The sequence below is a fragment of the Charadrius vociferus genome, unplaced genomic scaffold (genome assembly GCF_000708025.1).
Source record: "Charadrius vociferus isolate BGI_N301 unplaced genomic scaffold, ASM70802v2 scaffold1020, whole genome shotgun sequence".
NCBI classification, from domain to species: Eukaryota; Metazoa; Chordata; class Aves; order Charadriiformes; family Charadriidae; genus Charadrius; species Charadrius vociferus.
This window is the reverse complement of record NW_009646502.1, coordinates 481,517-489,314: the sequence shown is the minus strand read 5'-3', so window position 1 is coordinate 489,314 and position 7,798 is coordinate 481,517.

The window sequence follows — 7,798 nt, the reverse complement described above, 5'->3', positions numbered from 1 at the left end:
TGGCGGAGGTGGCAGAAACCCGTGATTAAATAGGTTATCCGTGACGAGCACGCGTCACAGGTCCCGGCAGCAGCTGAGCTTCACGATGGCAAAGGGGCTTCACCCCATCCCTGGCAGGCGGTAGGGAACAGGGTGGGCTGCAGAGCCTGGATAATCCCGTGATGCTTGGGAGCAGGGCACCCGCGGGTGAGGCTGGGGGCTGCATCGAGCTGGATCTGACCCCAAGGGAAGGGAGATCGGAGGCGATGAAAAGACTGATACCACCACCAACCCCCTCCAAACGCTGGGGAGCCCTTCAGCTGTGGAGGGGAGCAGAAGCTGCAGCTGACACAGGGCAGGAAGGGGTTTTATGGCTAAGAAAAATCTCATTTCACTCACGCACGCCAACATGCTCGTGCCCATGCACTCCCAAGCACCAAGATGCTCGCGTCCAGCTGGCTTGGCCAGGATTTTCTGCAGTGCCTGGTAGGACTGGGGTCACCGGCTGCCTGGTCCTCACCATGCCTTCCAGCTACCTGCCCAACCTTGGCCCTCTGCCTTCCAGCTAGGGGTGGCTCACAAGCGAAAAAGGAGCCAAGCAGGGTGGAATATAAAAGGAGATGGAGCGAATGCATTTGCATTAGAAGAAAACAAGAAAAAGCACAAAAGGATGCCGGTTAACAGCATTCTGCTGTTTTCCATAGCCATTGGTGCCTAAATACCAGTAAAAGGGCTGTGGATGCAATGGAGAAGGCTGTAATTTGGATGCCATCTGTAACAAACCAGCACGTAAAGCATCACCTGCTAAAAGTGATGTTTCCGATTCATCAGACGCACATCGGGAGTATTAATGGACCTAACTGAGGGTTTTCTTGAGCTGCTGATGGTAATTTTTAACAGAGCCGGGAAAACTGGGGTAATTCCAGAGGACTGAAGGAGAGAAGTCACTCTAGTCATTAAGAAAATAAACCCGTTGACCCAGAAAACTCTAGATTACTGATAATACCAGGGAAAAAAAAAGGAAAAAAAAAACAGAAAAAACAATTTTGGTTCTGTCAGGTGAAAATTAAAGACTGAAAAATGCCTTTAGTGCTGATTGGCCTTGTCTCAGGGAAGGCAGGTATTGCTACCAAAACTTGTCATCACCTTTCAGCACGATTACATGTCTGGCTGATACAGATCAACACGACTGGCATGACATCCTTACTTGGAAGCTGGCAGGAGATAATGATAACAGCATTCACACAAATAACAATACTGCCTTGAAGAGGGATGGAATAATCTGTTTTCCATGTCCACGGAACAATTAGGCTCATAGCTGCTGCTGAAAGTCTTTCCAGCTTAACTTTTGTGTTGTCCCAGAGTATATATCTCAGGATGCCAAGACAACTTGTTGATATTCCTGCGCTGCTATGGACACACCAGAGGCAGCAATAGTAAAGGTGCACTTGTTAGCCAGGAGCTATACTGCCGAGGACCTTTGTAGCGGGGATCCCCAGGGATGGGTACAAGTCCCACAGTGGTAATAAATGTTTACTAAGAAAAATTTGGGATAACGCTAAGCTTGGTGGGGTAGTAGCTAGTGAAGGGGACAATTAACTATTAGGGATGGTTTAGAACTGCCCGATTAAAAGGCCACGTTGCAGCAGAATTTGCTTTAATGCAGCAAAATTTGCTTTAATACAGTGAAATGCAAAGTAATTCTTTTGGGAATTTGGAGGAAGGGGCAGTCTTGTCACTTGCTACTCTGCACAGCCACTTGCCACCCTCAAACTTTATCGGTGGTAATGTGGGTTTCATTTCAAGATCATTAATTAAAGCGCTGAAGCTGGCGGTGCCTGGCAGGGATGCCCACAGAAGCCCAACAGCCCTTTGCTGATGATTCACCATCGCCAACCAGCACTGGTGTACCCCAGACTGCCTCACTGGGCACCCCACCAGCACTGCTGCTCACTCCCCACCGCACCCTCCCCACTGCAAGCCAGTTACGCTCATCATCGCAAGAATTGAAACCAGGCTTGTTTGGCCAGGTGGGTTTTCCATGGTTAATCGAAGCCTGATGAGGATGCTGAGGGTCCTCCAATACATGCAGGAGCCCATCGTACCCGGCTCTCCCCACCTCTGCCTGGGAGGTGGTGAAGTCCCCCTGGCTGTGTCCGATGCAGGGCTACTAAATGGCAGCGTGAGAGCCACGCCATCCCAGGGAAGGGCACGGTCTGCACAGGGCACCCAGGGATGTCTCATCCTAATGAGAGGAAGACCCCATCAGGCATGATGCCCCGCACGCACTCGCACCGGGCAGCCCAGCCCCGCTTTCACATACCGCGCTCTCTCCGCACACAAACAGCTCTGGCCAGGAGCACCCTGGGAACCATCGCCCGGCTGGCTTATTAAATGCATCTTTTATCTCATTAACCGTTTCCCTCTGACATCCACTCGCACTTGGCCAGCCGCCAGCACCTCCTTTCCACGTTTAACGACTCTACGGCAATCCCGCAATCTCCGGGTTAGTTTCTCCAGGCTCAGCTCTGCTCTCTCATCGTGCCCTACGGCTGGCAAGCCGTTTGCGTGACATACAACCCACTTCCACGTGCCAAAAAAAAAAAAACAAAACACCCTTGCACACATCTGTCCAGCCATCGGAGGCTCAACTGCTCCCCAAAGACCAGGACAAAGAAGAGCTTTTGGCGAGATGCTCCTGCACCAGGAATTGTTTTCTTTTCCCAGGGGACGTCAGACTTGCCCACCTGGCAGCGGTTTATTTATGTTGAAGGAGTGGGTGCATCTGCAGAGCTGCCCAGCATGAATTTGACGTGTCCTCTCTGCTGCCCGGAGACTGGGGGGCTCAGACACGGTCCCGCAGCCCTGGGAGCGGGGGAAGCGATGGCTGCCTCTTGCCCCATCGCTGACAGCTCACACAAGCACAGAGCGGCGTTGCAACAGAGCTGACCACAGCTTTGTTGCAATTCCTGAGAACTTGTAAGACAGGAAGGCCTAAAGGGGCCGGGGATGGAGACTGACTCATCAGCGTGCCTATGGTCCTGCCTGGGGTGTGCAGAGCCCCTCCAGCCTGATGGGGAGACCCGTCCCCCCTCCAGGAGTTCCTACCATCACCCAGCCGTGCAGAATTCATCACGCTTCTGCTTCCAGCTATTCCTACATTGCGTGTGCCACCGCCAGCTCCGAGAGCTGCCAGAGAAGAGAAAAAGCAGCGGCTGACCCCTCCGCACAGCCCACCAGCGCTGCACGCCGGCATCCACTGCGGAGCAGGGGGACCCCTCAGCGGGCTCAGCCCCTTCCATCACCTGCCCGGAGGCAGCTTGGTCACACCAGGCATGCTCAGAGCCCTGACATGAAGTCACCGCAATTAGCCAGCTGCGGTTTTATTTCGCTCCCGTGGGTGTGTAGCTGCCTTTCCCAGGCCGTGAAGAAAGGCGGGTGACACCGGCAGCCGGGGAGGCTGCCTCTGCGCTGGGGAGGCTGCTCACCCCAGGGCTGCTGCGCCTGAGCGAGAGCTGGTCCCAACTCGTCCGCCGGTCCCTTTTAGCCTTGCAGGTTGGGGCTCGGCATGCGTGCCGGGCTGCCTGCGTCCCTGGGAGTGCCTCCCTGCGCTTGCCACTGCCCCAGTGATTCAGGGCTTAGGACTGTAGCGAGATCTGGAATTAGCTTTATTGTTCCTGTAACGCGGCACACGCTCCGGGCAATGCAGCGGGCGTTGCACAATTGACTTCATTTTATCTGAACCAGCAATTACGCTGCTGATGCGTTGCTGATGCTCAGCTCCAGCGGCGAGAACTTCTGTCACATCGCTACTGTGTGCTCTGCATCCCAGCTGTAAACGCCACACTTGGGTTATTAAAGACTTCCACTGAAGAAGATGCCTTGACCCTGAAACAATCCTGCTTCACTACCCTTCCTGCTAACAAGCCTGAAACTCGCATCTTCTTGCCCTGTGCAGAAGACTTAAGCCCCTTTCTATCTGCATCTGCCTTAAATATATTTTAACGCCTTTACTGAGTCTCTGCTTCATCTTCTAGATAGTCCCCATTCTTTCAACCTTTCATTGCAGCTCATGGGGTCTCGCCTTCCAGGCACCCTTGTTTCTCATCTCTGGATCATCTCCATCTACTGCAGATGAAGGATGAGGTGCTCAGAGGACCATTTCTGATGTTAGCAAGGCATGCTGATCTTAAGTCATGGCAAAGGGAGCCTTTCCTGCCCATCTCCATGCCGTGCTAGAACATTTCAGGGTGGCAAAGTATGTCCCAAGTGCTGTCACGCTAGAACTGCAGCAGCAATCGGTCACACGATGATGGGCCCTCACCAGGAGCAAGCTGTGCTTTGGGGACCCTGCACAACGGCGCTCTGGGATACTGCAGGAGCAGTTTGCAACACGGGGGGGCTTGCTCGAACTCACGACAGCTGCAAGATGCAGTCAAGCTCTGTGCTTTCAACAGACTCATTAGTTTCACTAGTCAATGTGTCCACCCTGTGTTAGCACCGAGATGTGTCTGAGAAGGTTGTCATCACAACTCACCTTGCGGCAGAGCGTCGCTGGAGCTCGTGGCTTACCAGCCCAGCAGCTGGGTTTGCTGCCTGAGCCCTTGGCCAAGCAGGAGGCAGTGCTCTGGGAGCCCCAGGAGCTGATGGAGCTCCCTCCTGCCTGGTTGCTCCTGGCCTCAGGGTGCTGCTGTATCATCCAGCGCAGCTACTGCTGGAGAGCACTGGGCACTGACAAGCTGGAAGCATATCCCGGCTCCTCCATCTCCCCACCGAGCCATGCTGCTGAGGGGATTAGGGGCAGAGCAACCATACAAGGATGGAGTGAGGGACAAGCAGGGCAGGCACGGATGCAACTTCTTTGGGAAGCTCCTGGCTGAGGTTTAAAGACACAGACAGGAGTCCTGTTCTTGAAGCACCTCTCATCATCTGGTACTTGCCTTGTGCCCCCCCGCCTCCCCACCCCAAGCTAGGCTTAAAGCGGAGGGAACTGGGCTTCATCCCCAAACTCACAGCACAGCTGTGGTCTCTTCTACCTTCCCAAGACAACTGTGTCCCCAAAGAGCCCAGTGACACTTCTCTGCCTGGAGCAGCTTGGGTGGAGCTGAGCTCTGAAAAGTGGGAACAATAGTTTGGGCTTTCCACGGTGAAGAGAGGGGGGGACCGGGGTGTGGGTGGGATGTACTGAGCTGAACTCTGAATGGGTCATCTCCTCCCCAGTTTCAGCTCTGGTTGCTTTAGGTGTGGCAGACTTTAACACTTCTGGAAGACAGCTATCTCAGAGGCTTTGTTTGGATAACCGCAAGCTCTGCTGACTGTGGTTCCTGTAGCAGTAGCAACACCTCAACTCTGGTGAGAAGTCTATCGGACATTGAAAAAAAAAAAAATCCGCAGACTTTCATAACAACTTGTAATGAAGAGCTTTTTAGTGGAAGTGTCTGCCCGTGATGGAGGCGTTGCACACTGGCAATACGTTGTGCTTCATCCCCCTCCTCACATAAGGGTGACCGAGAGCTGGCTGATCTCCTGGGCTCCACGAGCAATGGCAAGCAGGGGTCTCCCCTGCGGTGTGCAGGGCTCTGCCCCTGGGGTGTCTTCAATCTTTTTTTCCCTATTCTTCCATGAAGGGATGGTTGAATTCTGACTCCCTAGCCTAAAATTTGCATTCTTTGCTTTTTGTATCTCTCTGGGTGCTGGTGCAGGGTCCGACTTTGTTCTGAGCAATGGTGAAAACGTTTCCCGAGCAATTGCTGCAACCCAGTGATTTCTGATGTGGTCTGAAAACATTTGCAGGGTCTTCCTAAACATGTGGGTAACATCTCTGAGAGAGGGGTCGCCTGGGGGCAAATCTTCATCCAGCCGGGGTCGAGCTCCGCCTCCGCCGTGTGCTTCGCAGGCTGCTGCAGGCTGCTCAACATCTGGCAGGCTGCTGAGCAGTTAGGCACTGAGAAGACGCAGCCCATTGGTGCTCCCTGGATTTAGCCAGCTGTTCTTAAGCATTTCCAAAAAAAAAAAAAAAAAAAGCTTAGACATCTGTTCGGGCTTTTCTGATCAGAGGTACACGGAGACGCGTTGCTCCGAATGACTCACAGAGCTCTCTCGTCAGTCACTGCTGCCCTGCTCGTTCAACATAACAGCATCTGATCAGTTACTTTCACTGTCAGCATGCCATTTGCAGCAATGACAAAATCAGGGACGTTTCACCCTCAGCTCTCTACCGGAATGGAATATAAACAGATCCAGGCATCTCTTGGAGAAGTATCACATCGTTTTACACCCTGAGGTGCCACCAGATTGTCATACAAATCTTCCGAAGCTGGGTGAACCACGCAAGCCTTGCACAGCCACCTGAAATGCGGCTCGGTGCCTAGCTCCGATGCTTGTGCTTCCATCCACTTCTGCAAAGCATTCATACTACAAACACCTCAGAATTAATTGGCACTGTGGAAGTAAGGAGGGTGCTAGGAGACACCCAGTCAGAAGTGACACCTTGGCGTCCCGCACGCATTTCAGTGAGCACCTTGGCAAAGATTTTCACTGGGAAAGATGATCCCATCACTCCTTTTCACACCAATTAACTTCTGGGGCTCAAATTTTGATGCCTCAGTGCTACCAATTACTCTCTCACTCTCATGGACTGTCTGCATCAGCATGGTCTGTGTTATCTAGTGATCTCTGAGGTCACTCAAAGGACATTTATACCACAGGGAGGAGTTTAGGCATGTCCAGAGTTATCTAGTCGCCACAGCATCCTGTCCAGGTTCAGCTTTTTTGCATCTCTGTGGAAAAAAACCTTTTACCATGAGCTTGATTAAACCCACCCCGATCATTCGGCTCAGCCATTTCTGCAGGTCTCAAAATGTGTTGCTTAGACACCAGCACAGGCTCCACAGCAGTGCCACTGCTTTCAGTCACTTTACACGTCTTCATCAGCAAAGGTGACACTTTCCAGGTGACTCAGGCACAAAGAAAGGCCATTGTGGGTGGATAATTTAGGTCCAGCTTTCAACTTTCAGAGTGGGCTGAGAGATGACAGCGCCTTTCAGTGAAAACTCATTAAGTCGGAGGGCTCGGGCAGAGGCAGGGCTGGTTCTGTGTGGTGGTGGATGCTGCGAGCTTTTTGGATGGGGGAGGGGGAAGGATGGACACATTGTTCATTGTAGGAAAGCCAGACATCAGTGAAGTCACTACAAAGAGATTCCCTTTGAGGTGCTCCAAGTTCTCCGCATCCCCTCACCGGTCATTTCATAAAGCTTTGTGAAAACAGATCAAAACCACAGAGGTAAAACAGAGCCAGGTTGGAGAAGGAGGAGCCCATCAGCAGGGAGGGCTTTCAGTCACAGCCCCGGAGCGTACCTGTCCTTGAGGGGCTTGCGGCAAAGGGCAATTTTCCTGCTTTTTCCTCTCTGATCTCCAAAGAGGCCGGGAAAGCTTGTGCTCATCTCTGAAGTGTTTTCTCTGCCGGTGTTTTCTCCAGAAATTCTCCAGGGTGTTGCCTGGGGGCCTTGGGTGGCCGGCAGAACCCCAGCTCCGTGCTTGTCCAGGGATCGCATCAGCACCTCCACCCACCAGGAGGGGAGACCTGAGCCGGGTTCTTCTCTGACTTTCCTTCCTCGGCTCCCGAAGTCTGCCCTGGTTGATGCCTGGATGGTGCCTCACATCAGCAGGACACCCAGTAAGAAGGTGCCATCTCTGCCCCTCAGCAGAAGCCCCTCTGCCAAGACCGGCAAGTGTAGCAAGACCAACATTTATGCCCCCCCTGCCCTCCCCTCGGGGAGACCCCCGGCTCTTCCGTGGCTCCTGCGAGGCAGGGAACCGG